This window comes from Bos mutus, chromosome 28 (genome assembly GCF_027580195.1).
Source record: "Bos mutus isolate GX-2022 chromosome 28, NWIPB_WYAK_1.1, whole genome shotgun sequence".
NCBI lineage: Eukaryota > Metazoa > Chordata > Mammalia > Artiodactyla > Bovidae > Bos > Bos mutus.
Window position 1 is genome coordinate 9634415 of NC_091644.1, and position 23086 is coordinate 9657500.

The following is a 23086-nucleotide window of genomic DNA, read 5'->3' on the forward strand; positions in this document are numbered from 1 at the left end:
ACTCTTTCTCCAATTTTGGAGGTATCATTTTGCTGTGACTTCAGTTTTTTGCTGGACCTAAGGAAAAAAAGTTGATTTTCTTTCTTCAGCTTTTCACTTGTTGTGAAGATGGCATTGATGAGTTTTGTACATGTCCCAGCAGAAATTGGAACCTGTCCCGTTATGATTCCCCTGTGATAATAGACAAGACTTTGCTCTAAGATCATGCTTGTGGTTTTTCCTACACTTTCAAGATACAAAAATCTGTACCTGAGTATATAAATTCATGTAAATAGTTATATATTGTCTTTCTAAGTGCTTGTCATAAGCTGAAGTATTCTACTGCTTCTAACTTGGCAAATAGCCCATGGATGGGAGCTTGCAGAACAAGTGATAGAAAAGCAAGTCGTAGGAGAAGTAACGTGGTGGCAGTGACAGATTCTAGTAGGACCACTCACTTCGTGCCTGCCACCCCAGTGACCTGCACAGCTAACCGTAAAACTGAAGCCCCACTCCCTTCTACCTTGCTCCAAACTCTAATAGCTATGCCTTAAACATTGTTTGTAAAACTGGAAAGCCACTAATTCCTCCAAGTTTATCCATGTCATGGCAAATGGCAAGTTTTCATCCTTTTTTATGGTTGAGTAATAGTCCATTAAGGGAAACAAGTCAGATAGAAAAAGACAAATACTGTATGATATTCCTTTTATGAAGAATCTAAAAAATACAACAAGCTAGTGAATATAACAAAAAGAAGCAGACTCGCAGATATAGAGAACAAACCAGTGGTTATCAGGGAGGAGAGGGAAGGTGGGGGGAGATATAGGGGCACAGAAGCAAGAGGTATAAACTATTGGGCATAAAGTAAGCTATCAGGATATAGTGTACAATGCGGGAAATATAGCCAGTATTTTATAGTAGCTGTACATGGAATATAACCTTAAAAATAAAATAAAACTGGAAACCCAAATAGGGAATCCTTTGATGCTTTTGGATGAGTCTTGGTATCTAAGACTGTGCTATTGGCAATAATTCCTATTTCACTAGTTGCAATCCCTTTCTAATAAAGATGTTTAGATCTCTGTGATGCCCAACAGGAGCCTGGGGCACATTGTTGGACACGATGCCAGCTGAAGGGCTTGGGCCAACATGGTGGAAAGTCCAGTTCTGCCCAGGCATGTTTTGTTCTTCCTAACTCCTCTCCCAGACTGTGGGAACCCTAAGAATTGGATGTGAGATTCAGCAGAAATGGAAACTGAGCCTGTACTCAACTTACTGACAGAAGTTGATGTCCATGGATAATTTGCTCATAAAGCAATCAATTAGCACATTTGGCTGTTAGCTGAAAGGATGGACTCCACCCAAGGGTGAGAATTTATCTTTTCTTCCTCTAACATTTGCATTGACTTTTCTCACCTCTGTCCCTTGGCCTCTGCTGTTCTGTCCATTCGGAACACCTAGCCCTTATTCCTTCCCTCGGCTTATCTCCTCCAAGACTCTGCCAAGCATTTCTTTACCTGTGTGAAGCCCTTTCTGGCCACCCAAGACTGATGCTGATCTTCCTGAGGAGAAAGGAGTTGAGCATCGTGCCCAATATCATCTGTCCTGTGTCTAAAATGATGCTCACCTTTTGCAGTTGTGTGGGTGAACTAATGAAATATATGCTCCAGATGTATGCTCTTGGTAGGAGCTAGTCTATGTTTGCCTATCTGCCCAATTAGATCTCTGAAAAGAAGAACTGAGTCTATTATCTTGGTTCTCATAGCCTAGTCCAGAATTGGGCATGTAGTGATGACTCAATAACTATTTGTGAAATAAAGACACAGTGAATGAATGAGATAGTGCTTGGCTACTTTGAGATAGCTCATATCACAAACAAGCCCTGGGGACATTTCAGCGCTTCCCTGACCTTCTTGCTCTTCAACAGCACTAAAGGGTCGCTTTCCTCAGACGTACTACCTGAAGTGAAGGGCCAATAGCCAAGGTTCGATTCCCATTAGCCTGAGGTGGACATGAAGTCATTGCTATTGGTTTGGCCTCCTTAATTAGGCCTCCTCACTAAGACAGGGAGTGTCTCTGTTTCAGTTGAGCAGGTAGGAAGAGAGACTGAGCCCAGAACAGCCTACAAACCAGACAGAGCCTCTCCTTGGTCAGACACCGTCTCTCCACACCCAGGCAGCTCACACCTGCTGATGCCCAACACAATGCTGCACTGTGGGCACACCGTCTCTTGAACTTCCCCAGGAGAACTTGAAAGTCAGTGTCGAGAGCAGAGCTCTGCATTCCGGGCCCTGAGCAGACATGCACAAGGCTAGAGCCTGCGTACACTTGTTTTTGCTTGAACACTCACTAATCATACCCACTTCACTCTCAAGTGTTCTAGCTCTTATGATGAATGATATGTCCACCCTATATGCCCCACACACATTTTGCATACTACCTCCATTACATACTCGAACATTCTAAAGCAAATTCAAGATATGTTTTATCAAGAACTGTTTGTTTTTAACCTCTACTTGATAAGGATACATAAATTATTACAATCTCTTTATCTTACTTAACAAAATTATCAATAATTCTTTAATATCATCAGATGTCTACTTGATGCTTTTTTATAGATGATTTAAGTGAGTTAGAATCCAAAGAATGTCACAGACTGCATTGGTCACCATATCCATTAAATCTCACTTCTTCCCTCCTCCTTATTTTTTATTTCACCCCCTTTTTTCTTACTATTTATTTATTAAAGAAAGTAGATCAGTTGTTCTGTAAGTTTTGCCACATTCCAAATTTGACATCCTCGTGTGCCACTGAACACATTCTATCCTCTGACTTCTTACAAACGGTAGCTAGAACAAGAGGCTTAATCATGTACCAGTTCAAGTTGTTCAGAAAGAACGTTTCATGTGTTCCTCATTATACCACATCAGAAGACATTACATATCGATTTCATTTCTTGTTGTGGTACTGTGATTGATCAGCAGGTCAGATATTGCCACTCTTCCCTCTATTATAGTATTCCTCATCAAAATTTCACTTAAAAGTTTTGATAGCTATGGATTATCATTGCCCAAATCCATCATTCATTAGGGGTGACAGTACATTAGGGGTTACAGAGTCATAATTTTTTGTTTTTACCATTTCTTCTATTTACATTAACCAGATTGTCTGCAAAGAAGCAATTATTTGATTATAGTGTATGTAGGAGGTAAATGGAGGATAGGTGTTTTATTCTTTTCATTTATTTATAAATTTTAAGAATAAGGAATTAGTAATCTAGAAATATTGAACCTTTACCAAAGAGGGTTTTGCTCTTTTAAAATATGAAATTAAAACTCAAACATTTTAAACATAAATACTGGATTTCAATCCATTTTAGCATTATGACATTTGTGCTTAAATCATCCCATCTCAGACCAGGAGGATCAGTTGAGTTGAACGCACAGAAAAGTTCATACTTTACATTTCTCATTCCAAACTTAGAACCAGCACTTTCTTCAGGAATCCTGAGTTGCTTTAGTGGAAAGTTATGTCTAAAGTCCATGAACTGGACCCTAGGAGCACTAGTTGTGACAGGGTTGTCATTGCTTTTAAGTATTTTCTGTGGACAGAACTACAAAATGTATCTTCTTTTAAAAGAAAAAAATACATCATAATTCTCAGTATTTTTTACAAATTTAAAATCACAGGGTTTTTATTTAACTTTGGTTTTCAAATACATTTCAAAAGTAAAACCAGATAAATGATAAAATGGACTCTATAATAAGGTTCTAATATACATATTACCTCTTAACACTTAGAAAAGTGAATGAATCTGGACAATAGACTAGAATGAACTAATTTCCTTTACTTTAAATCTGATTATTTTGTACATAGAAAACCCTACTGAATTTACCAAAAAAACGAAATTTCTAGAGTCTGTAAGTCACAAGATTCATGACTTCCATAAAGTTAGACGATTCAGGGCCAATACAGAAAAATATCTGTACTTCTATCTACCATCAACAAACAATTTAAAAAATGAAATCCAAACATTATTTTTAAATATCAAATAGGTAATAAATCTAATAAAATATGTGTATGATCTCTGCACTGAAAGCAAAGACATATTGTTTAAGGCAATAAAAGAAGACCTAAGAGAATGGAGAAAAACGTCATGTTCATGCTCATGAGAGACCATATTGTGTGTGTATGCATATCATATTCACAAACATGAATAATCTACCAACAGAGGAAGCACCAACACAGATGGATCACAGAAACATGACGCTGAGTGAGTCAAACTACAAAATAGTGCACATTGCGTAATTCCATGATTAGAAACCATACAACAGGTAAGACAGTTCTGTGGAGTTTGAAATCAGAAAGTGACTGTCTATAAATTAACTGGAAAGGGGCATAGGGGAAATTTTTAGGACAATAGAGATATTTTTGATCTTATTTTAAGTAGTGGTTACATGGATATATACAAATAACTGTTGAACTTCATTGCACTGAAAATTTTAGATATATCCATTTCAAATTGCATATCAACATCCACCACTACAACAAAATAAGAGGTCAAAAAAGGACCATCTATGATATATATATTGCTATTTTGTAATATTATGTCTAGTTCAAGGGACTTGAACTTTTGCTTTCAGATATAATCTTTAAGGAACAATAGTAAAATTATTTGAGAATAAGGTATTATAAAATTAATTAGTGGCTATCAATAATGTGATTCTTAGTCATTGATAGACAAATGTAGTATTGATGCAACAGTGATATATCATACTATTAAGTAAATTACATAAATTGAATGACTCTTACTTCAAATTACCTACAACATAACCCTTTAATGGAGAAGGAAATGGCAACCCACTCTGGTACTCTTGCCTGGAAAACCCCATGGGCAGAGGAGCCTGGCTGGCTACAGTCCATGGGGTCGCTAAGAGTCGCACAAGACTGAGCCACTTCACTTTCTTTCTTTAACGCTTTAAACAATAACAATTTTTTGTGGTATCTTTGTCTCGTTTTGGTATCAGGGTGATGGTGGCCTCATAGAATAGTTTAAAGTGTTCCTTCGTCTGCAATTTTTAGAATAGTTTCAGATGGATTGGTGTTAACACTTTTCTAAATGTTTGATGGAATTTGCCTGTGAAGATATTTGGTCCTAAACTTATTTTGTTGGGAGTTTTTTAACCACAGATTCAATTTAAGTACCAGTTATTTGTCTGTTTGTATTTTCTATTTCTTGACAGTTCAGTCTTGGGAGATTGTACATTGCTAAGAATTTGTTCATTTCTTGCCATTCCCTCCTCCAGGGGATCTTCCCAACCCAGGGATCAAACCCAGGTTTCCCACATTGCAGGCAGATTCTTCACTGTCTGAGCCACCAGGGAAGCCCCATTTCTTCTAGGTTGTCCATTTTATTGGTATATAGTTGCTTGTAGTAGTCTCTTATGATCATTTGTATTTCTGTGGTGTCTACTATAACCTCTTCTTTTTCATTTCTAATTTTATTCATGAAAAAATAAAATGAATTTTTTCTTGATGAATCTTGCTAAAGGCTTATCAGTTTTGTTTATCTTCAAAATACCAGCTTTAAAAAAACAGCTTTTAGTTTCGTTGATCATTTCTATAGTTTTCTTCATTTCTATTTCATTTACTTCTGCTCTGATACATGCGCCCTAATTGAAGCACTATTTACAACAGTCACGACATGGAAGCAACCTAAATGTCGAATGACAGGTGGCTGGATAAAGAAGATGCTGTACACATATGCAACGGAACTACTCAGCCATAAAAAAGAGTGAAGTGTTGCCATTTGCGGCGAAATAGGAGGACCTGGAAGTTAGCACAAGTGTAAGAAGTCAGACAAAGAGAGGCGCGCGTCACATGGCGTCGCGCGTGGGGCCTGAAAATGACACAGATGAACTTCCTTACAAGGCAAACCCATAGACTTAGAAAACAAACTTACAGCAGAGGAAAGATGTGGGAGGGGTAAATTAGGAGTTCGGAAGTGACACAGTACACAGCTAAATATAAAATAGATAAGCAGCAAGGCCCTACTGTACAGCACAAGGAATTTTACTCAATATTCTGTAATAAGCTAAGCGGGAAAAGTATTTGAAAAAGAATACATATATGTATACGTATGTATAACTCCTGCCTGCAATGCAGGAGACCCAGTTTCAATCCCTGGGTAGGGAAGATCCCCTGGGGTAGTGGAGCAGCCCACTCCAGTATTCTTACCTGGGAAGTCCCATGGACAGAGGAGCCTGAGGTCACAAAGAGTCAGACATGACTGAACATACACACGCACATATTTATAACTGAACCACTGTGCTGTACACCTAAAACTAAGGCAACACTGTAAATCACCTGTAGTCCAACATAAAATAATGATTTTAAAATATATGTACTAAAATAATAACAAATTTAACCTCTAATGCAATTGATAATTTACCTTCTGATATCAGTCCTCCCGGGCTCTGTGTGTGTGTGTGTGTGTGTGTGTGTGAATGAGGGAGAAATGAGGAAGGAAGAGAGGGAAGAGGGGAGGAAGGAGATAGAAAGGAAGGGAACAGCGAGAAACAGACAGTAAAACACAGGAATCTGGCAGATCAAAGAATTTTACAGCTGAATTTTTTTCCTATTTCACATTCCTATTTCACATTTTTTCCTATTTCACATTTTCCTATTTCACATTCGCACGAAAGCACACATATATGGTTTGTGTTCTGAAAATCATGTATGTGTGCAAATACATGCATAGATTCTCGTTTTTCTTTTCCTGTCTTTGCATCAACTGTTCCATTCAATTTTATAGATGAAAAGCCTTGAAATATTGCCAGAATCCAATGCAAACTGGTATCAGAGCTCAAGCTCATACCAGGCCTTTTCATCCTTAGACTTTAGCCTCTACGCCTTCTGATCCACTGGGGCAGGGGGTTGCGGGGTGGACAGGTATGAACAGACTGGACTCAGCGTACAAGGAAGTCAGAGGTTTGGTGTTTGCTGCTTCTAGGAATGCCAGATTACGAAGCACAGATATTTCTAAACTCCTCATGAATGGATAAGGCAGAAACACGAGGCCCATTGATTGAACACATGACTTGTATTATTTGTGAACAAGATACAGTACTTGGCAATAGAAACCTAAGAAAATAGAAACAGCTAATGTCAAAAAACTAAAATGCCAAAGCAATTTCTCAAAGTCTTCGTTGAAGACACAGAAAAAACACGTATGAAGTTCTGATAGGTGAAAATTCTGGACCTAAACTTCAGAAGGTATCTCTCTTCTACATTTGGAATCAGTTAAATTAGTAAACATACCAAAAAGCATTTGCACTTTGTAGCATATTCTGCCGGAGACAGCAGAAGAGGTGAGGAACACCAAGGGGTTAGTCAGAGAAAGACGGAATTGAAACCAGAAGGGCGAAAATGGCCCGCAGGTCAAAGGGAATTAAAATCTGGGCAAAATTTCCACGTAAATGAAAAAAATGCAACATATTCCATGGGGACATTTCAGTGAAAATATATCGCAGCCACCAGCCAGGCTTCAGCCAGCCTCCTCAGTCTGCGACTTTGGAGGAGAAGTGTGTAAGTGAACGTGACACCACGTCTTGCATGTCAGACAGCCCATTGTCCCGAAGTTTTCACTGAAACTAGAAGTCTTTTCTTAGTCCACAAAAATAAACTTCCTAGGAAAAGGATGCGCAAATCTGTATTTATTTCTGTATTATTCTCCATAGCACTTTTTTAAACTCCACTCAGTGCTTTGTGATCATTTCAATTCAGAATTCTTTGCCGCGTTCTGAGGAGATGAGCAGTGACTGTGCCCACGTTGCAAATGATAAGACTGAGATCACACAGCTCATTTTCCTGGTTGCTCAGCATGAGAACAGTGGTGCGCCAGGCCTGGGAACGCTGTGTAAGCCTGCTCTCCGCACAGCCCAGCTCCTGGCTTTGGAGCTGCTGTCTAAGAACTCTGCTCTTCTCTCCACCTGGGTTCCTAAACCTTGTGTGCTGTGGTAGTCACCCTCTGCATGCATCCGAAAACTTTCTGAGAACCAATAAAATAATTCTTTCTACTTCTTCTTCCAGGTCCCCATGTTCCAGCCGCAAACGGGCAGGTCTGCCGAGTATAAAGAGCCCAGCATGACCTGGAACTGACTCCTGGACCCAACAGTTCACCAGCCTGTCCTTTAACTGCTCTGATCTTCAGTTTTCTCCATCATGGGATTGGGTGTAATGCTTCCTCTTCCAATTGTTCTGAAAACTGTGGAAAAGACAATTGCCAAGTGGGAGGGGATTGTCATTGCCAGGGATTAGTTTCTTCCTCCCTCCTTAAACACAACACACCCTAACACTCCACCCCCACCCCACACACACACACACACAGAGTTACCACAGGTTTCTGGAAGTGACCTCTGCTCTATGTTTCTAAACCAGTTTTTATTTTTTAAAACATTTCTCGTAGGCAACTTCAGAGGTCTGGAAGACAACCAGCTGCCTCTTGCTCTCCTTGCCTCACATCTGGCTGCTTCTTCCAGCTGGGCTGTTGCCAGGCACCTTCTTGTGGAGGAAGAGCCCATTCCAGAACCCAGTTCATCGTGCTGCATAACTGGAGCATGATGTCTAAGAGAGACTCCAAGGGGAGATACACAGGGAGACGCAAAGCAAAACCCGAGGACCCATCTTCCCCTTGTCCCTAAAGGAGCACTGATCCTGCCCCACTGAATGGGAGTCACTGGGCACCTGTGTCTGACCTGCTCCTTTGGGCTTTTCTCAGAGGCGGGAGCTGCCTGGAGAATCCCAGGGCGGGGGAGCCTGGTGGGCTGCCGTCTATGGGGTGGCACAGAGTCGGACACGACTAAGCGACTTAGCAGCAGCGGCAGAGGCGGGAGAGCAGTGGAATGGTAGAAGGGAGGCTTCTGCGGGCTGACTTGCAGGCCAACAGCCCAGGTGAATTTACATCTTCAGCTTGAGCATAAGGGCTGGTCAAGCCCACTGACTAAGCATCAGGGTTTCCACTCTAAGCTGGACCACCCCTCAGAGAGCACACGCTGTGCCTCGCATCTCCCCTGCCCACCCGTGCCTCCTGAAGCTGGGAGGTTTGGGGATTTGTCAAAAGTCCACTGAGTGAGTGCTAGACATGGGGCCAGCGAGGACAGTGGGCACAAATCTCATTGGAGCCACAAGATGTGAAATCTTAAGCACACAAAAACTCAGCTCATATATTCTGGAAGACCTCACCCAGGTCTGATGCAGCTGGCAGGATAGCTAATTCTACTGATTTCACTACTGATTCCAGCGCAAAACTCATAGTGTATTACTTTTTCTTTTTCCATGAGGGGCATTTTGTTCCCACGTTTAGCATCTTGATATATGCTCAATCTTTTTAACATGAAGGTTCATTTCTTACAACATGAAAATTCCCAAACAGAATCAGGCAAAACTATTCTCAAACAAAATTCTCTTATCTGAACTTGGGAAAGACAGCAAGGGGGTGAATAAGTGAGAACAAAAATAGACAAAGAGGAGGTTTCTGTGAGCATGTAAGCAATCCCCGAGGGCTTTTTAAATGCCCAGCATTGTCTTTGATCAGCATTTGAAGAATGCAGCATGATGGCACTGACAGCTACGCAGGCACCGGTCAGGCAGCCTGGCCACACAGACCCACCAGCGGAGCGTTGGCAGAGGAAACACGGAGGGACACAGGCGTGAGCACAAGACAAAAGCTCTGTTTCCAGGAGAAGCTGATGCCTGAGCAAAGCCCTGTGGGGGTGCCACCCTGATAACAGGGGGTTTAAGGACCCCACATCTACCAGGGAAGGCTCCAGAATCATATGAGATGAGACTATCCTGGCCCGTTCCTTCAAATGCCCCCTCGTGAAGCCACATTCCATCTACAGTCACTCCACGCGTTAGGATCATGGCTCTGAAGGCCACCAACAATGATTCTTCAGCCTGGACCTGTCTTCCAAACTCCATTCACATGTGTCAACAGTTGGTTGCACGTCCCCTTGGGGAGTTGAAGAGGCATCGTGAACTGGCACTTGCCAGCCCCAGCTGCTCGTGTGGCCGTCCACCAGCCAGCTTTTGAGGTTATCTCACATCCAGTCTCAGAAAATGTCACTGGGTCCGTCTCAAGAACTGCATCCAGAATTTGGCTACTTATGATTACCGCTGCTGTCCCCAGTGGGGCCAAGCACCATCTCCAGCAGGTGTTATTGAGCAAGTCTTCTTTTTGCTCTCCTCACTCCTGCCAGTCTCTCTCTGGTCTGTTCCTAGTGCAGCAGCAGATCGATCATTTCACAATGCTGCCTGACACCCCATCCCTGCTCTTAGTCCCTGGAGGCTTTCTGGTTCGCCCAGGCCTGGTCACATTGCGCTCGTTCCCACTGACCTCCCCTCTGAGCGGTCGCTCTGCGGGTCCCTGGCCCCTCTGGACACACTCCCGTCTCAGGCCTTCGTACTTGCTGTTCCTTTGGCCCCAAATTCTGGTTCCCTCATTTCCTTCTGTCTTTTATTGAAAAGTCCTCCTCCAGATGAGGTTTTCCTTGGATACTCTGTTAGAAACCCTCTTCTTCCCCAACACTTTATAGCCTCTTCCCCTGATTTATATCTTGGTGTTAGCATTTACTAATGCCTAGAGCCATCTCTACTCTGTGGTTTTAAAAGTGCACACTGAAAACTATATTAGCTTTGATAAGAAATATAACAGGGTCTTGGTTTTTTTAGATACCACTCATACCTCTTAGAAAGCTAAAATGAAAAATCATGACAATACAAAATGCAGGCCAGGATGTGGGTGACTACATCACTCCTCCACTGCTGATGGAAACGTGAATGTTCACAGTCACTCTGGAATACAGTCTGGCAGTTTCTTTAAAGACTAAACATTGACTTGTCACATGACCCAGTAATGCACTCCTGATCATTTGTCCCAGAGAATGAAAACATACAAAAGCCTGTACACAACATTCAGAGCAACTCTGTAATAGCTAAAAGCTACCCCCCAGAAAAACTGTGGTATCAAAGAATATTATTCAGCAATAAAAAGGAATTATTGATATAGGCAACTTGGATGAATTTTATGGGGTCTATGAGTGAAAAAAAGTCTATCTCAAAAGGTCACATACTCTGTGATCCCACACATAGAACACCTTTAAACTGACAAAATTGTAGAAATGGAGATCATAATAGCGGCTGCTGGGGTAGATATTATAGAAATGGAGATCATAATAGCGGCTGCTGGGGGAGATATGGTGGATGAGGGGTGAATGTGACCATTGAGAGATGTTTGTGGTTACAGAACTATTCTCTGTCGTGACCTCCAGGTGATACAATGACACAGAGCTGCATACACGTTCTGGACAAATGTCAGATGTCCGGTTTTGATGTTGCACTGTGTCATGTAAGATGTAGCCACGGGGGGAACTGAGTCAGGCCACAGAGAACCTCGCTGTACCATCTTTGAAACACCCTGTAACCTGTAATTGTTATTTTTTTAATGTCAGTGGAAAAGCTTTGGTTCTTTTCTGAGAGATGCTATGAGGAATAGTCAATGGGTAAGGGTATTAAATTATGAGCTCTAGCTATGTCCTATTTGAAGAAATGTTGAACATATCAAAAGTAGAAATAAAACTAAGTAAGAGGCAATTGTGCAGGACAAAAAGATACTTTTAACCTACCTGAGTGTTTCAAAGAGCCAGCTGCTCAAGAACACCCCAACCGCACACAGCTAAGGTTGCGACCAGCAAGTGGAGCCCCTGTCCTGGGAGTTAGGGGGCCTGCACTGGGGCCCCCTCCGACCAGATCTCCCTCTGCCTGTGGAAACATCTAAGGATGGCCAGCCTCAGCTCTCCCTTCTGTCCTCGGAGGCAAAGGATCACCAAAGCCCCGTCTTGCTTTCATCTGTGTCTGCCTTCCCAGACTCACCCTAACAGCCCCAGGAGGGCCTGAACACATCGGCTGTGCCAAGGAGGGATGCCCACCTGATGCAGAAAGCAAATGTGCTTAGCAACAATGCCTGGGCTGGAAGGCAGTGTATGCAGCATCTCAGAGCTTGGCTTGCCAAATACAGTATCTCTGCCCTGCAGCCCCATGCCATGCAGGAGTAAGAGAAATCCCCACGCCTGCCAGCGAGGGCCTTCAAAGTCACCTCAGAGATGATGAGCGAGCAGCGTCTCCCATGGCAGAGTCAGGCTCTGTCACATTTCCATGAACTATTCTCCAGAGGAGCAAACAGAGCTTTATCAGCACAGGTGGCTGATAATACAGGTTAAGGCCAGCTGTCAGGGGCTGCCAGAAAGGGGGGAGAAGATGAGTAGGGCAAGAGGGTGGGGGTGGAAACGCCTTTAACAAGCAAACAAAATGGTGCTCCTTAGGTGAACATCCAGAACAGTTTTTCAAATTGTAGTAAAATCCATATAATGTACAATTTACCATCTTAACCATTCTAAGTGCACACTTTAGTGGCATTAAGTACATTTGCATTATTGTGCAACCATCACCATCATCCAAGCGCCAACGAATTTTTGTCTTTTGAATTGTGGTGTTGAAAAAAACTCTTGAGAGTCCTTTGAACTGCAAGGAGATCAAACCAGATCAAACCTAAAGGAAATAAACCCTGAATATTTATTGGAAGGACTGATGAATATTCATCAGCTAAAGCTCCAATACTTTGGCTACCTGATGTGAAGAACTGACTCATTGGAAAACCCCTTGATTCTGGGAAAGACTGAAGGCAGGAGGAGAAGGGGGCGACAGAGGATGAGATGGTTGGATGGCATCACGGACTCAATGGACATGAGTTTAAGCAAACTCCAGTTTCCTGGAGTGAAGGATAGGGAGCTGATGTGCTGCAGCCCATGGGGTCACAAAGAATCAGACACAACTTAGTGAGTGAAGAACAGCAACAATCACCACCATCCACCTCCAGAACTTCATCTTCCCAAACTGAAATCCTGTCGCCATTCAACACTCACTCCCCATTCGCCTCTCCCCTCAGCAACTGCGATTCTACTTTCTGTCTCTGTGCATTTGATTATTCTAGGCACCTTATATCCCCACTCCAGTACTCTTGCCTGGAAAATCCCATGGATGGAGGAGCCTGGTGGGCTGCAGTCCATGGGGTCGCGAAGAGTCAGACACGACTGAGCGACTTCACTTTCACTTTTCACTTTCATGCATTGGAGAAGGAAAGGGTGACCCACTCCAGTGTTCTTGCCTGGAGAATCCCAGGGATGGGATAGCCTGGTGGGCTGTCATGTATGGGGTTGCACGAAGTTGGACATGACTTAAGTGAGTTAGCAGCAGCAGCAGGTACCTTATATAGGTGGAATCATCCAATATTTGTCCTTTTGTGTTTAGCTTATTTCACTCAGCATGTTTTCAAGTTCCTTGCATATTGTAGCATGTGTCAGAATTTCACTCTTTTTTAAGGGTTGAATAATACTTCATTGTGCAGATATATCACATCTTTTTATTGGTGATCTTTTATTGAACATTGAATTGTTTCCAACCTTTTGGCTCTTGTGACTAGGACTTCTGTGAACATAGGTGTACAGACACCTACTCAAGTTCCTGTTTTCAGTGTCCAGGACATTCTTAACCATGCTCTTGTGAAAGGAAGTCAAGTGATGCTCTGGCTACATCTGGTTGCCCAACCCAGGCTACTCTCAAGAGACAATGGGAACTTTCTTCCTTAATTTGTCATGATCTAACCTCTAAAATGGAACTCATGTCACAGCAGGTATAAATAGTAGAGACAAAAGTAAGGTTGCTTTTTGGTTTGCTACTGAGAACACTCAGTTTGCAAACCAGTGGAGGCTCATTCAATTCATCCCTGTATCACTAACAAGGAGTGCATTTCCAACAGGCTGCCATGGTGTCTGTGTGGGTACCAAAGGGTCTGCACAGGAGGCTTGGTGAGGACATAGTGAATCAGCTAAAGTGAAATCCAGAAGATTGTAGGAGGCCATGAAAGACAGAAAATGGAAAAGCAAAGTCCAAGCACATCTCAGTCCTGTGTGAATAGAAGTCTCCATGGGCCTTCAGGATTCCTCAGTGCGATTCCAGGGTCAGATAATGAATTGTTAGCAATTCCAGATCAGGACAGCTGTTTGGGCTTCTGGAAGACAAAAGAGGGGGCTCAGGGTACAAGTAGAACTTGGGGGCCACAATGGTGGGCAGCAGGATCTGGCATGAACAATACAGAGCCCATGTTCCACAGTACCTGAAGTATGAGGTCAAATTTATGTCCTTGTCTGCCCAAAGCTGTTCCAGAATGGACCTGTTGTTATGGTTTAAACACTTTCAAAAGTGCCCCTTTGAAAGATAAGCCATATGGTCACTCTAGGTATTAAGGGGGTTACCAGTTCAGGGGTCAGTGCAGGGAATTAGGTCAAAGGTACACAGCAAGGCTGATATCACCAGGGGATCAGGAAAAATGCCCAGACTGAGGCACGAGGAGGGCCCTCTTGGAATGAACACACTTGACCTTCGCAACAGTGGTCACGGTGGACTGAGGGGCACAGGCATAGGTGTTGACAGCTTAGGGGATTGCTTTCCTGCAAAGCGTTTCATTTCTGTTCAATGAAAGTTGCTAAGAATGTTTCTCTTGCTACTGAAAGGGTGGGAAGTTTGGCTCCTTTGGATTTTCTGTGGATCTTGTTTGCCCTCCAGCATGGAATGCAGTCTCAGTGCCCTGTGGTTGACATCTTCCCTTGAGAACCACACAAAGCCTTGGACATTTTTGTTTGTTTGTTTTTGCAAGAATGAATGGTCCAGATGAGAACACTCAGCTTTGTCCTTCATTCCGTGTTTTCATTCACCACGTTGGCACAGAGTCACAGCAGGATTCCTCATCCTGTCCAGGATGAGGCCCAGACAGCCAGAAATTTCCTCAGTCCAGGGCTCGCCCAGAGCTCAGGTGAAGGCCCCGTTCTGAGTTCTCCTTTCCTTCTCTCATCATTGCAAAAACCCTTCAGATATTAGCAAAGAGACTTCAGAAATATATAAAAGAACATATGTCATGACCAAGTGCAACTTATTCCAGGAATGCAAGCCTATTTCAATATTGAGAAATCAATCCATGTAACCTGCCAATGCAGGAGATGCAGGAGACGAGTTTGATCTCTGGGTCAGGAAGATCCCCTGGAGGAGAAAATGGCACCCCACTCCAGTATTCTTGCCTATAGAATCCCACGGACAGAGGAGCCTGGAGGGCTACAGTCCATAGGGTCACACTGAGTCAGAAACAGCTGAAGTGACTAAGCACGTGGGCTTCCTTTATGATGAGGAAGAAAAAGGCAATGGCCTCAGGCTGAGCTGTAGAAAGCCAAGGGTTCCTTCGAACATCTCAGCTTGTGACTTTTTCTAGGGATCTTATAGCTCAACACTGCATAACGACATGATGGGTAGGCTTTTGATCAATCAGGCAATTTCCAGAGAAGAAAAAGTGGAATATGATCTTTTCCTTGCCCTCTTCTTTGTAGCTTAAGCCATGATCTGAGGAAATATTCCCAGTCCGCATCCCCACTTTCTTTTTCTCTACCAAACAGATTTTTCCCACTGATCTGAAGTGGCTTTGTTTTCCTCCTTCCATTGATTCCTCTCTCTCAGGCCTCTCCTAGCCTCACTTCCCACACGCCTATCATCTTGACTTTCCACATTAAAATCTCCTTGTAACTGACATAGACTCCTGTGAAACTTCCAGGCAATTAATCTAACTCAGCAGAGCTTTTGGAGATCTCTGTTAAAAAAAAAAAAAGGCCACAAGCTCATGTTTCTCTCACATACCATTTAAGTGGAACCAACAGAGTTCCATGTTGGGCCAAGAAGTAAAGAAAGCCACCTTTTATTATTTTATTTAAGCAAGAAATTAAAAATTCAGCTGACACAGTTTGGAAACAAACACTTTCTCCCCTTAAACCTTTCTCCATGTTTATTGCCCACTATAAATTGGAAGGGGAAAAAAAGGAACCAATGTAGTAAAATCACCACAACAAAGCTGGAACAAATATGCAAGCCTCGGCAGAGGCCAGATTTATGGTCAGGAATATGGAGTGCGTCTCAGCAGGGGCAGGTCATGAAATAGTATGAGCTAATTTCAGGGGTGTGAAAACAGGCATTGTTGTTTGGTTAACGAAAGTCATACAATTAAGCGATTCTCAAAAATCAATTAGCCAGACGTTATAACCAAGATGACATGTTTTTATAACTTCTCCCCGAATGTTTTACTGCCAGAGGATGCTCATGTGGGCACTAGAACAAAAAAATAAAACACCAGCCCAAGAGTAAAAGTGCAGAAATCCAGCCACGGTTAATTAAAAGAGTCCAATCTGGAAATGATGGAGTCACTGAGCAGGCCCCACAGCGCTGGAAAGACTCCTTCCCGGGGCCCCCGTTCTGTTGCAAAAAGCCATGGGTCATTTTTTTCTTTCTCTTTGTTTTTCTGTCCTTTTAAATTTAGCACAGATACAGCTGTGAAAACTGAATATTCCATTTGAACTCTCATATTCATGCTTATAACTGATGGTTCCAAGGAAACGTCATTTTAAAAGCTTTCCATGGAAAATGAAAAACCTCCTTCTCAGGCGGACACCCTGGTGGCATGCTGCTGTTAACGGCAGATTTTGTTTTCCTGACTTCCACAACAGGAACAAAAGCGAGCATGGAGCTGCACCCCTTCCTCTCTGTACTTGGGGGCCAGTAAGAAATAGACCCAAAGATGCTTTCCAGAGTTCATGATACAGAACAAACAGTAGGGGCCATTTCTAAACAGCCAAGGTTCCTCCCCTTTCGGTGTCCACCGCCCAGGAGCGGGCTGTCTTTCTCCACCCCAGGGATCTCAGCTGGTCTAAGGCTTCAGTTAGTAGAATTGTAGCACAGGTGATAAGCGTTGGTTCCCTGTCGGCCTGAGCACCCAGAGCAAGGCTCTGCTCTCTCCTGTGGGACTTCCAGCATCCAGGGGAACAAGCCCAGATTGTCGCCTAGATTATGAGACACCCACTCAGCTTCCCCTCTTCCTAAACCAACGTGAAGCCAACCACTGGACAAGCAGCAGAAGCCACCCACACCGGCGGGCCCTACCCAACCTGTCAGCCGACCACGCAATCTCAGCCCTGCTCCATCAGCTGAGCTAGTGCTGAGCAGCAGAGCTGCCAGACAGACCTACAGACGCGTGAGTACTATTCAAGTACTGAATAGTCACTGAATATTCAAGTCACTGAATAGTGCAGTGGTTCCTTACGAGACAAAAACTGATGGACGGATGCAGTCAGTCACCCAGAGGGCAGTGTTAGCTGTGACAATTCCAACCACACAGTCTGGCAAGATTATCACTCTCCCTCCACAAACAATGCTGGATATCACAAGTCCTGCAGCTCCGCAGTTTCTTCGATCTACATACAGAGTCCTTGACTTAAAATGGTTTGACTTAATGATTGTCCTGCATTATGATGGCGCAAAAGCAATTGCATTCAGTAGAAGACTCAGTACTTTGAATGTTCATCTTTTCCTGGGCGAGCAATATGTAGTTCAAAGTTTGGACGATGCTGAGCAGTGGGAGCTTCAGCTCCCACTCAACCTCGGGATCATGAGGGTTAATAACTGACACATTGACAAACATTATACAGCCAGAAAACCCATGTTGCTTTTCCCTTTCAGGATAGTACTGAATAAATTGCATAGATCGTGCTCAGTCGTGTCTGACTCCACTACCCTGTGGACTATAGCCTGCCAGGTTCCTCTGTTCATGGAGTTCTCCAGGCAAAGAATAATGGAGTCAGTTGCTATTTCCTCCTCCAGGGGATCATCCCGACCTAGGGATCAAACCCATGTCTCTCCTGTGTCTCCTACATTCTAGGGTGATTCTTTACCACTGAGTGTTCAGGGAAGCCCATTCAATAAATTGCGTGAGATAATGAACACTTTACTGAAAGCAGGCTTTGTGTTATATGATCTTGCCCAACTGTAGGCTAATGTAAGTGTCCCAGGCATGTTTAAGGTAGGCTAGACTAAGATATGGTGTTTGGTAGGTTAGGTGTATTAAATGCATTTCCAAAAAAAAGCTTCAAACCGGGTGTATCTGCAACAGAAAGGGGCTCTTGTGTCCACCAAAGGCACATCAAACATGTTCCCAGTAACTTGATTCATCAGTTCGGTTCAGTGCAGTTGCTCAGTCATGTCCGACTCTTTGTGACCCCCATGGACTGCAGAACGCTAGGCCTCCCTGTCCATCAGTGACTCCAAGAGTTTACTCAAACTCATGTCCATTGAGTTGGTGATGCCATCCAACCATCTCATCCTCTGTCGTCCCCTTCTCCTCTTGCCCTCAATCTTTCCCAGCATCAGGGTCTTTTCTAATGAGTCAGTTCTTCACATCAGGTGGCCAAAGTATTGGAGTTTCAGCTTCAACATCAGTCCTACCAATGAACACCCAGGACTGATCTCCTATAGGATGGACTGGTTGGATCTCCTTGCTATCCAAGGCATTTTCAAGAGTCTTCTCCAACACCACAGTTCAAAAGCATCAATTATTCAGTGCTCAGCTTTCTTTATAGTCCAACTCTCACATCCATACATGACTACTGAAAAAACCATAGCCTTGACTAGATGGACCTTTTTTGGCAAAGTAATGTCTCTGTTTTTTAATATGCTGTCTAGGTTGGTCATAACTTTCCTTCCAAGGAGTAAGCATCTTTTAATTTCATGGCTGCAATCACCATCTGCAGTGATTTTGGAGCCCAGAAAAACAAAGTCTGACACTGTTTCCATTGTTTCCCCATCTATTTGCCATGAAGTGATGTGACCAGATGCCATGATCTTAGTTTTCTGAATGTTGAGTTTTAAGCCAACTTTTTCACTCTCCTCTTTCACCTTCATCAAGAGGCTCTTTAGTTCTTCTTCACTTTCTGCCATAAGGGTGGTGTCATCTGCATATCTGAGGTTATTGATATTTCTCCTGGCGATCTTGATTCCAGCTTATGCTTCCTCCAGCCCAGCATTTCTCATGATGCACTCTGCATATAAGTTAAATATGCAGGATGACAATATACAGCTTTGAAGTACTCCTTTTCCTATTTGGAACCAGTCTGTTGTTCCATGTCCAGTTCTAACTGTTGCTTCCTGACCTGCATACAGGTTTCTCAAGAGGCAGGTCAGGTGGTCTGGTATTCCCATCTCTTTCAGAATTTCCCACAGTTTATTGTGATCCACACAGTCAAAGGGTTTGGCATAGTCAATAAAGCAGAAATAGATGTTTTTCTGGAACTCTCTTGCTTTTTCGATGATCCAGTGGATGTTGGCAATTTGATCTCTGGTTCCTCTGCTTTTTCTAAAACCAGCTTGAACATCTGGATGTTCACAGTTCACGTATGGTTGAAGCCATAACAGTCAAAACTTGGGGTGAACCAATAGCTCAAATTCTAATTATCTTTCTGAAGTGATTGCACCAGTCTACTCTACCACTAGCAACAGACAAGAAGCCCAGTCACCCTGCATCCTCCCCAGCACTTGGTTTTACCAGCTCTTTTTTTTTTTTTAATCAGTGTAATTCTATCTCCATGTAGGAGTGCCAAAATCACTGCAGATGGGAGACATTACTTTGCCTACAAAGGTCTGTCTAGTCAAAGCTATGGGCAAACCTCATAAAATAAATACTTAATTTGAATTTTCGTGATGAGTTATGGGGCTTCCCTGGTGGCTCAGACAGTAAAGAATCTGCCTTCACTGTGGGAGACCTGGGTTCAATTCCTGGGTTAGGAAGATCTCCTGAAGAAGGAAGTGGCTACCTGCTCCAATATTCTGACCTGGAGAATTCCATGGACAGAGGAGCCTGGTGGGCCACAGTCCATGGGGTCACAAAGAGTTAGACTCGACTGAATGACTTTCACTTTCACTTGATGACTTATGAAGAACTAGTTTTTGAAATTAGGTCTGTTTAATTGCAAACCCAACCCTTTGCACTGTTCTGTTTTGTAAGACTACAGCGGGCTATAACCTCCTCAGCACGGTTCATTGTAGCCTTCCTTACGTCCTCCAGAGAAGCAGTGCTGTGCCCGGGGCTGCAGGCTGGTGATAACCCCCACATCTGGGTACTGGACATGGCAGAAGAGGGCAGGCTGCTGATCCTGGCACCTGCAGCACAGAGCCCACGATGAGAACATCTCTGGGATTCTGATTGTCTGCGACTGTAGTTCAAGGTCAATTGCTAACTGTGGTTAATAAAACCCAAAGAAGCACAAGTCGAGTGAGATGCCTGTGGCTGCATCATGAGAACAGGCTTCTTGGAGGTGAAGTCAGAGCCAAGGCCCTGAGGATGGGTGAGATGTAACCAAGGAAAACCTGGGAATAAGAACTGAGTGTCGCATGCAAGGCAGCCGGGGAGGCAGAGAGAGCTGTGGCCGAACAAGAGTCTGTGCTGGCTTTGGTGAAACCAAATCCGTGCTTCTGAAATGCTTTCACCACCTCAGTCATTAAGACATCCATGATTTCTGCAGGGCTTTCTTCTTGCAGAAAGGAAACGATGAGGTTTGCCCTTAGGTTTCTTTAAGAGTGAACTCTGAGATTTTTTAATCCAGGTGAGGCAGGTGAGCAGGAAGCCAGGCTGTGACCTCAGTGCTGGGAGGCATATTTCAGAGGTGGGGAGAGCTTGGCATCTGAGACCCCACCAGTGGGAATGCCCAGCCATTCTACTGAGAGAGGTTTCTGGCAGCGTTAGAGCAGGAGCAAACCTCCTGTTAGGAAGGGCTGCAGGTGTAAACGACCCAGAGTCACGGCCAGGCGGACGTTCTGGGTGCCCTTTAAAACGTGGGTTACGCAGAGAGCCTCACCGTTTTGCTGTTTCTCTAGTTGTGCGGGGCTCTTTTCAAAGTAGCGTCAGAGGGTATGTCCAGTACAGCAAAGAGGGGACAAGTTTGAAAAGTGAGATTTGTGGAAGAAAACTGGCCTTGGAACACCTGTGAGGAATACAATAAGAAAGTCTTTCTGAAAGAAAAAGAGAGGAACAATTCAGAAACGAAAGGACTCGTGAGAACCTCCGTGAGTTCTGAGCTTCGCTGCTGTTAGGACGGATAGACACTGCCATCCCTCAGCCACGAGACTGGTTCTGTCCCACTCTCCACAGCCGTGGCTCTCAAATATTCACAGAGAGATGTGTGTGGCTCTAAAATGTTCATTCCAATTTCCCTCCATTAGAACATTCTACAGCATTGCTCCCTGCTGCCTGTAGAAACAAATCCCAACTCTCCATCAGAGCATATAAACCTCCATGTTCTGGGCCCTTCCCAGAAGGGAGAGTCTCATCCCTGCCCACTGCTCCCTGCCCTCCACCCCTCCAGGTACTGGGATGTCACACTTCTGTTGATTCTGCTGGAAATACCCACCCTCTTTCCCAGCCTGGGAAACTACTGTTGAATGGCCGCCCTCTCTCTCAGAGCCCAGCGGAGCTCCCTGCTGTGGCTGCTCCCAGCTTAAGGTGTGTAACTATGTGTCTATATCTCTCTCCCACTAAACTGAATTTCCCAGGAACAGCAATGAAATACTGCTTCTTTTTATAGCCTTTCCTCCTTCCGCCATTTAATGCCTGGCACATAGTAAGTGCTTAGTAAATGGTGACTGAAGATTTGAAGTATTTCCCTTTTGAAATAATGAGCAGAATTCTAACCCCCACTTCCCACACTCCTCACCCTGCCCCGCCACCCTCCTTTGCTTTTCGGAGTCAGCAAGGGGGCCCTGGGCCAGCACAGCTGAAGATACAGCCTTTAGCGCTTTCCACCAGTTGCTATATTCATCCCTACTTGCATGTGGGTGGGTTTGGCAGAGCTTTAATTGCATGCACGTACGTACTCGCAGGGTAGAGAATGCGGTCCTGGGCTTTCCTTCTCTGCTAGGATCTGCTGGTGTGACCCCTCCTGCCCTCACGCTGAGGACACAGAGACCTCCCTGTGCACACAGGCGCATGGGGTCATTAATCACTTCCACTACCTGATTAAAGGAATTCTCCAGACCCGGGTGGGGGTGGGGGGAGGAAAACCTATGCTATAAAAAGCCTTTGAATTATATAGAGTCCCTCTGCACCAATATTTCCAAATCAGGCAATTTGTTGCAAACAACCAAAATCTCATTCTCAGGCCATTAACTAAAATAGGAAAATATCATTTTAAATTCTAAGAATAACAAGGAACACACAGTAATAGGTTTCCAGTTCTGGACAAGTGGACGGGTGCTTAGCGTGATGAAAACCTCAAGAACGGGGAACGTGACTTTTCTTTCCCAAACCATCTGACTTGGAGGCAGCACTCTCAAGCAGGAGTACAGTCTCCAGCGCGCTTGACCGTGACTTCTGTCCTTCATCTTTCACATTTCATAGCTGCAGTGCTGCCCGGTAATCAGAGTCAGGAGTGAAGCCAGGAAACAAAATCCTTTTTATTTAAATTAAATAAGTAAATGTGCTCAGTCACGTTTGACTCTTTGCAACACTATGGACTGTAGCCCGCCAGGCTCCTCTGTCCATGAGATTCTCCAGGCAGGAATCCTGGAGTGGGTTACCATTTCCTTCTCCAGGGGATCTTCCCGACCCAGGCATTGAACCCATGTCTCTCGAATTCCAGGCAGATTCTTTACCACATGGCCAGCTGGCGCTTGGTGTTTACAAGGGGTCTGCAGCAGGCTCCTTTGCTGTGGGCTGTTGTCTGGTTTGTTCTGTTTTTGTGGGAACTGGAGAGAGTTATAAATGAGCAGCAGAGACTGGAGTTGAACCATGTGGAGTATTTCTGCCCCCACTCCTGAAACTCTCTACTCGAGACTCATTGACGGGTCTTCGGTGGCAAAGCCAGAAGTCCTCACTGCTCTCAGTCTGGGCCTGGCTTGGTCTTGACCTGTTAGCAAGGAGGAGGCAGCGGGGACATTTGGGTCCGGGTATCTGACGCCAGGAGTCACCAGATCAGGAGGGCAGGGCGTGACCTGGACTTGACTGATGGGAACTGACACCGTGCAGCCCTGACACCGGGTACATCTGAGGTAGAAGGCTTAGGGAGGCAGGGCATCCTACCAACCTCGGGTACAGGGCCTCCCTGGGGGTCTCAGGGCTGGCACACCCACCATGAAC